Consider the following 8,891-nt stretch of genomic DNA (forward strand, 5'->3'; position numbering starts at 1 on the left):
CCAGTTGCTATTGGCCCGGAGAGCTGAAATGCGTTTCAAGAGGATGCATGATTCGTCTAAAATCCGGGTGCCTCAAACCAATCCTCCTTCTCTAACTTTAGATCAGGTTGTGGTCCCAGCACCACCTGTACAGGATGCTCCTCCCCGGTCTCTCAACAGACTAAAGTCCGAGAGACTGAGGACTATCATCGAGGATGAGAGATTGTCCACAAATGGTGTGATGGAGAGATATCCAGAGATCTGGAGCACCTTGAAATCCCACAAATTCTAGATCTTTACTAAACGCCGGGGACCTTACATTCCTAATTGGGTCGGGGAGTTTTACACTGCCTATGGAGCTTTGGTGCCACAGGGAAAGAGGAAGACTGCCACCTTCAAGCCAGTAGACTATGTAGTTGTCAGGGGAAGAAAAGTAAAGTGTGATAGTGATGATATAAATGCCGTATTAGAGTGCACTATAAATATTACAGATGACTACCATAGCATGATCAAGAAAACTTTATTGGAGAACATGAAAAGTTGGTTGGCCCCTCTTTTATCTGACAACATTCCTAGGTGGATCGAGGATGGAGTGCCAATTGAGAATAGAGATCTCAATATGGCAGCGAGGTACTGGTTCGATTTCATAAGTAGCATAATCATGTCGTCCCAGAACGAGTCTATCCTCCGCCACACAAATGCGACCTGTCTTGGATCTATCATTGTAGGGAAGAGCGTCAATCTAGGTGTTATCTTTAAGTAGGAGATGGCCATGAAATCTAGGCAGCAACATACATCTCTCCATTTTCTGATGTTGATCACTTAGTTGTGCAGACGAGCCCGGGTGCCATATGATGAGAAGAAGGACGTGGAAGTGATTCCCACGTCCTCTATTGACATCCGGCGTATTGAGGCCGAGTACTTGAAGGATGAGGCCGATAAAAAGATGGCTGCCCCAGTGGATACATCCCCGGCCGTAGATATTGAGACATTACCTGCAGAGGTAGTATTGCCTACTCCGGCCACTGGGTCTTCAGGTATTTCTATATCTGCCCCTTCTATGACTCCAAGCTCTTCTACCGCTCCCCTGCCTCCTAGGTCTGCTGCATCCTGACCTCCACTCACCCAGGCCATACTACTGATGTGCATGCCTCTAGGCTAGAGGCTGCAGTTCCTGGGATGATTAAGAGAGCTCTCACCGCTGCTTTGACACCTTTAAGAGATGCTATCGATGCCCTCACGGCAAAAATAGAGGTGTGTGAGAGAGGTCAGAGAGCCACTCATGAGGTGACAGTCTTAAAGGCCGCAGTTGCAGATTTGAGAAAAGATGTGGACCAGCTAAAATGCCAGATGACCTGGACACATATATTCCAGCCTGTTCTGATGTGCCTCCAGCTACCACCGAAGATGAAGTTAGAGTTGATGATGTGGCTGCAGAGTCCGAGGCTGAGACTGATGAGAAGAAGCTCGGTGTTTAGGAGGAGACCACCTATGAGGGCCTGATTGAGGTTGAGGAGGCTATGGTACATTCGGCCATTTAGAATTCTTTGAGGGACACTTCTATGGCGGGCGCTAGGTAAGCCAGTGTTGATGTTACTCCGGGCATTGATGCCCAATACCAGAGTGTGACCCCGGGAAAAGATGCCCCGATGGATGTAGTGACTGCGATGCAGACTTCACCCAGGCTTAGCCTGGCAGGATGACATCTTTACCTCCATCTATGTTGTTTTTATTGATTTCTGTTGTTTTAGTTGCATTTGAGGACAACTGATTTTCTTTTGTGAGTGGGGTGAGGTATTTCCATACCTACCTCTTGTGATTATATTTTGTTTGTATATATTGAGTTTTGTGATCTATATTTGTGTTTTGATTGTGTTTGGATCTTAATCTTTAGGATTCTTGATCTTGTGGCTCCTTGTTTTGAATATAAATGGTTTTTGACCTATTTTTAAAATTGTGCCACCTCTATTGTTTGTGATTGTGGTTGTTCTTGTGCGAATTTGAGTATCAGTTATGATCAATACCGATGACTTGAATAGTGATCTTAATTGAACGAAATGAATGTACGGCTACAATGAGGCCAAATAAAGTTGCATAAATAATGTGTGGACTTTTTGCATCTCGTTGTGATTAGCCGGTTATCGAATGAGTCTCTTGTGATGAATATTGCACACTAGCTTGAAAATGTGGAGTCTTGTTTGATATTGGTGCCAATACCTTGTGTGATGAGCTTATCTTGAACATTGTGTGTGATGACACGTAGAATTTGCCCCGGTGGTCCGATTGACTAAGTGATGCCAACACTTGAAATGATCTTAGGCAACAATTTTGATGAGTGAAACAAATTGACATTATACCTCTTTTGTGGCCAACCTTGTGAGATGTGTAAATCTTGTTTGAACCCTCTTGAGCCTTATCATTTTCTTGGAAGAAACTTGAACAGTTGTGACCCATCTTTATCCATTCACCCATAACTCTCATAAAGTGTGGTTGGTTTGAATATCCAACTTAGATCAAAAGCCTAAGTTGGGGGTGTGGTGAAAAGAGAAGGTAAATTAAGAAGTGTGAAAAATTGCCCTTCGAGCAATGGTTTTGAAAAAAATGGAATCCCTCCATATAAAAAAAATTGAAAAGAAGAAAAGAAAAAGAAAAAGAATGAAAAAGTTGTGAAATAAAGTAGTTGAAGTTGCAAAAGAAACGGGGTATCCGTTAGTCCATTTGAAAGTGAATACTCGGGTGAATTATGAGCATGATTAAAATGTTGAAGAAAAGGAAGAAAGTGATGTTCAGACCACATTTCATTAGGGTAACAACCACTGTGCCTAAATGACCATACCTTTACACTCAACCCCGTTACAAGCCTTTAAAAGACCTTTGTGATCCTGAGTGAGATGAAATGAATGTTGATTGGAAAATAAGGACAAACCTATGAGTGAAGTCATGCATATGTTCATCTTTGTGCGTGTGAGTGTCGTATACGATTTCGGAACTATAAATTACTGAAGAACTTTGTGTGAATTGGGAATCAATTTTTTGTGTGAGAGCATTTGAGTACCTTTGTTGAGCTTGAACTTGCATTTGAAGCAAGTATTGTGAACTTGAGCATCTTTGATAATGGTGAGTCACAATTTGAATCTTTGAGTGCACAATTGATCATTGCATGAGTAAATTGAATCTTGTTGTGTGCATTTATGTTAAGTCTTATGGAGCACTGTTTGAGACATCCTTTTTGAAATGCTAAACTTGAGTTTTACTTGAGGACAAGCAAAAATTTAAGTTGGGGTTGTTGATGAGTCCGAGATTTGAACTCATTCGGGGCTTTGTTTATATAGATTTAGTGTCCTCAAATGCTTAATTTGTGCCATAAACTGATGTTAAATCCTTGATTTTTAGGTATATGTATTGAGGAACAAAGCAAGGACACTAACATGCAAAATGGAACAAAACAAGCTAAAGATATGAAGAAAGGCAAGCCTGGTGACCTCCAAGAGCACTTGGCAAATCGCCGAGTGGCTAGCTTAACCTCCTAAAGTTCCAGTGTGCCTACCCTAAGGGGAGAAACCAAGTTGGCGACAAAAAAGAGTAGTCGGTGAATCACCGAGTAGTTCCGTAACGCAAAAAGAGATCGCCCAAAGGTACAGACCTTGAGGATGCTGAGTGCCAAGGCAAAAGGCGATGAAAAAGATCGATTGGCAACTTGTCGAGTGGTTTGGTGATCCCGACTTACTTCGCCAAATGGACTTTTGTGGCTTAATTTTGGCGACTATAAATTAGATTTTGAACATTTATTTGAGGAGGTGGAGTTATGTTGAGGAGAGTTTTGAGGCTAACTTAGACTGAATTAGTTCAGAACATTTTTCTCTATAGTTTTTCATAGTTTTGAAGAATTTGAGAGATTCAATTTGGAGATTTTGGAAGTGGGTTTCAAATATTCTACAAATTCAAGCATTGTAAAGACTAAATCACTCTTACCCAGTTGATGGATAATCGATTCGATAATTGTTTTTACCTTTTTATGATGTTTGGCTAAACCCTAATTCTTAGGGTGTGATCATGTGATTATAGGTTGAATTAGTTTATGGGTATTGTTAATTACTAGTTTAAATGCTATTTTGAAGTGATTTTAATCATTTAATTATGGTTTAATTTATGAATTGTAGTTGCAAATGCAGTTCTATCTTTGTGTTCTTGGCTTGCTCGAGAGAGAGATTTTAGAACTAAGAATATTAATTAATGATTTGTGGGTATTGGGTTGAGCTGGGCTTAGCTCGACAGAGTGAATCCTAAACCCAATCTTACCCATCTAGAGTGGATGAATTAAGGTGTGGGTTGTTCTTCATTGTCATGCTTGTAGATGTTCGAAAGAAATTACCTGATTCGGGGTAGTTGTTCGAGAGAATTCTATCTCCCTTATAGTGTAGTCTACTCACTGATATTTAGCTGTTTACTAGTTGTTTCAATTACCCATATATCTATATTTGCATATAATCAATCACATCATGAGAATCCTTCTCCCTATAGTTGTTTCAAAGTTTTTGTGACTGCTTTGTAGTTGATAATTACAAACCAAAACCCCTATCTGATATTTGTGTCACCCCTTTTACTTGATTAATGTCTTTTTCGATAATTGCTATTCTTATGGCTGATTAGACCACATTTGCACTTCTTATTTGAATTTAAAACACGTACTGCTCCCCGTGGGATTCGACCCGAACTCATTTGTTGAGTTTTATACTGATTTATGAATGTTGACACCTAGAATTGGATGAGGTGTGCTTGAAACGTTAAATCAATGGTGCTGGAAAGAACTATCACCTCTATGAGAACCTCTGCCTCTAGATGAGGCACTAGAAAACTGACCAGAAGAACGGGCCCTCCTGGGCTCCCCAAACTCCTCTAGGACCATCAAATCTGCCTCTTTGGCAGTGCTCACAATGGACTTAAAGGAAGCCCCCTTTTTAGCTGCCAGGAACACCTAAGTCCTCTACCATTCTCTGGCGCGACACTGAAGCTGAAGTAAAACAAACCAAATGCCACGAGCATCCACCATACCCATTGCCTCAAGCATCTCATAGCACAAAGGCAAAAACTCATGAGCATACTCGCTCTTACCACCCTGAAACTGGGGTGGTTTCATCTTTTGAAACCTCTCATAGCACTACTGGTCAATCGCTGTCATGATTACCTCAGGATCAACTTGTACACCAATAGCTTGTGCAGGAACCAGTGGTGGCTGGTCTACCTGAACATGAACACCTAGAGTCTGATCCCCAACTCTCGTCTGAGCACTCTGAGGTGTGACTGGTGCACCACCCAGAAAAAGGTTCTCTATCACACCAAGCATCCTCAACAAAGTCTCCTGAAACAACAGAGCTCCAAATTCGGGAACCTGGTCCTCAACAACCTAAACCTGTGGCTCAAGAGAAGCTTCTCTAGCCCTGCATGTAGTTGGTGCCGATCCACGGGCACAACCTCTATTTGGTGCTACTATACGAGCATGACCTCCAAGTTGGTCCCTACCTCTACCTTTAGCTGGGGCCTCAACAACAGGCTCAGGGATTGCCTCCCCTTTATCACTGGAAACAGAAGCTCTGGTCCTTGACATCTACCCAAACAACATGTGGAAACTCAGCACCAGCGAAGCTAACCACGCACGATAAGAAATGATGAATAAATTGAAATTTTCTAACAATCTTTGTTGCCCCTTGAAAATAAGTACAAACGTCTCCATACCGATCCTCAATACTCTACTTAGACTTGGATTGTACACACGTGAGATCTATGAACCTGGGCCTCTGATACCGTTTGTCACAACCCAAAAATGGACGTGATGACACTTGTCTATTTTCACCTAGACAAGTCAGCCTCAACCTAACGAAAATGAAAGAAATGCGAATATACAATAAAAAACAAGAACAAGATAAAGTGGAAACCTATTTCTTTTATTAAAACCCCCAAAATCTAGTTGTCATGTGGACAAGCTACTAAATACATAAGTATAAAATTAAGAAATAAATACAAGTCTCAATCTTTATTTCTAAAATAGAACAAAGTGTAAGAAAATGAAAAAGAGCCCCCCCTGAATGACAAGCAACTACCTTTTCAAATCCTTGACAAACCTCAAAATTGAAGAAAGAGAAACAAGTCACATGGGTCCGGGATCGGAACCTACACAAGTGTAGAAGCAAGGGGTGAGTACCTACAATGATGTACCTATAAGCAATCTACTAAACAAAACTACTAGCTAGAAATTGAATACCCATTACACCTCAATCGAACCTTCTCAAACTACAACCTGCACAAAAATCAACCCAACCTAGCAATTCTACAATACACGATTCACATGCCCAACATTCTCAGTTCAATAACCACAATTCAATAATTGAGGGAATCAAATAATCCAACCTCAAAGTTAAGTAGTTCAATCGCATGCAACAAGTACATCAATCTTAAATATAAAGCAAGTCATGTATATGCATTAAATACCTCAAGTCACAATAATCAGTCTCTTGTTGGTCCCATTTCCCATTGGCTTTATAACCATTTCCGAAAATGGCCTCGGTATATTAACACTCGCCGGAAATGACCTCAGCTAGATCACACTTGTCGGCAATGACATCGACATAATAATCATCATCTATCTCATCACGGTGTCCATTGATCAATGCACACAAGCAATATCACACCACATAGAAGAGACAACGAATCACATAATTCAAGTCCACATTCATGCTTTCAAGCATTTTGTCAATCAATCAATAAAGGTTACATTAAGGAAATTCACATCATCATGTTCAACACATAGCCTTTTTCATTTCAATCCCTTTTTATTCATTTAAATGTATCAAGTGGACAATTTAAATTCTTCACCCCATCCCCATTACTCCCAAAAGACAATCAACGAAGGAAACATACAAATTCAACTAGAATACAAGGTTTAGGATGCCACTTGCCTTAAATCGATCAACAATCACTCCAAGAGTTGAGTCTTCCCCTTTCGAACCACTTCTAAAGTCACACAATCTAAAATAATCAAGTATTCACAATTATCTACTGGAAATCACAATTTCCAATTTGAAAAACAAAGTTTGAATCCAAAAAATAATACTTGAAATTCTCATATTTTGGTCTTAAAACTCTTAATTAATCAATGAAAATAAAGGTTTAGGATCAAGAATGCTTACCCAAATGATCTAGCATTGAAAATCCATTCAAAAATCGCCACCAAGGTCTCCCTAAGCTCAAAATTGGTGAAATGGGGCTTAAACCCCAAAGTTGTAGGCCAAAACCCTCTCTGATGTCGCAAAAGCGACCAGGGGTTCCATTAAGAAAACCTTGCTAAAATGCGGGCATTGCAAAAGCGTCGCCCTCTTCTAAAAAATGAAGGTTGCCTAAGCGATAGGTCCTTCGCTTAAGTGACAAATTCAGGGCTACAAATTAAACGAAGCCAGGATTTTTGATAGAAACTTGAATTTCAAGAGGTGTTTCACTTGAAGCCTTAAGAGAATTTCAGTGATGAACTCTACTATAGAAAAAACACCGGATTTAAAGTTTGAATGTTGAACTGAAGAAGTAGAAAATGGAGCACGGATAGTGTGTTTGCTCCATCTTTGGTGTAGATGGGAGGATTCAGATTCCATTTATGTTGTAGAAATTTGAGAAGACAACAAGGTTTTTGATGCTTTTCTCTGTGTTATGAAAATATTTCCTTACTGTACCTCAAAAAATATTTTATATAAATCTTTTCCCAAAAAAAATGGTCATTTTCTTTTTGGTAAAATTAAACTTAGCTTGTTCATTAAGTAGCAGTCGATCAATTTTTTTCCCTTTAAATTCACCTAAAATTAGTGTGCATTTAAGTTGTTGCTTGAACTTCAGATTCCATTTTTTTTGTAAAAATTTGAGAAGACAACATTTTTATGTTTTTCTCTGTGTTCTGAAAATATTTCCGTATTGTACCCCAAAAGATATTTTAGAAAATTATTTTCCCAAAAAATGGTCTTTTTCTTTTTGGTAATAGATTTAAACTTAGCTTGTTCATTAAGTATCACTAGATCAATTTTTTTCCCCTTTAAATTCTCCTAGAATGAGTGTGCATTTAAGTTGTTGTTTGAACTTTACGCTCAAAGGAATCTCTTAAATTTCACATTCCAAAAAAAATAAGTAAAAAAATGTAGTGTTGGATTAGGAGAATTCTGTAACACCCCGACTTTCCGAAACGTCTAAAATTACTCGTATCTCCATGGAAAAGACAAGGAGGGTGGGTAATAAATTAAGAAGGATGTGGTATGTCATATTTCAAGTGTTCAAATGTTTTATCTCAAGTTTTGAAGTTAAGTAAGTGGCAAAATAAAAGTTGGCGAAAGTTATCATAAGTTCCTTTTAAAGATTTCTTTGAAATTTGGGTCAAATGTATTGGATGTTTCTCCCAATATATAAAGAGTTAGAAGGCCTATTACCCATTAAATCGAAGGCCTACGAGTCTAGTTTGCAACGCACAAAACCCCGTATCAAACGGACATCCGAGTAAAAAGTTATGAGGGTTTTACTAGGGACTGCCAGGGCAGAATCCGGGTCGGATCCGGATCGGGTAAAGAAATATGGTATGTCGGCTATTTAACGATTTTAGCCATGGAAATAGTTCATTTCAGTTCTAAAACCAGAGAGAAAGCTTAGGAGAGGGTTTCTATGAAGTCCTAGCATAATGAAGGTGAGTTTTGGCTATTTCTACCATTAAACATTGCTCCCGTGCCTAGAAACGTAATCCCTACACGTGGCAATCATTGTTCCCTTCTATTAGCTACATTTGGAGTTGGTTTTTGAAGATATAAATTTGTAATTATTGGTGTTTCTTCAAGGTTTTAACTTGGTTAACTAAGGTAATCATCTCGGGACCCTTTTATGGTTGTTTT

This window comes from Solanum tuberosum, unplaced genomic scaffold (genome assembly GCF_000226075.1).
Source record: "Solanum tuberosum cultivar DM 1-3 516 R44 unplaced genomic scaffold, SolTub_3.0 scf00122, whole genome shotgun sequence".
NCBI classification, from domain to species: Eukaryota; Viridiplantae; Streptophyta; class Magnoliopsida; order Solanales; family Solanaceae; genus Solanum; species Solanum tuberosum.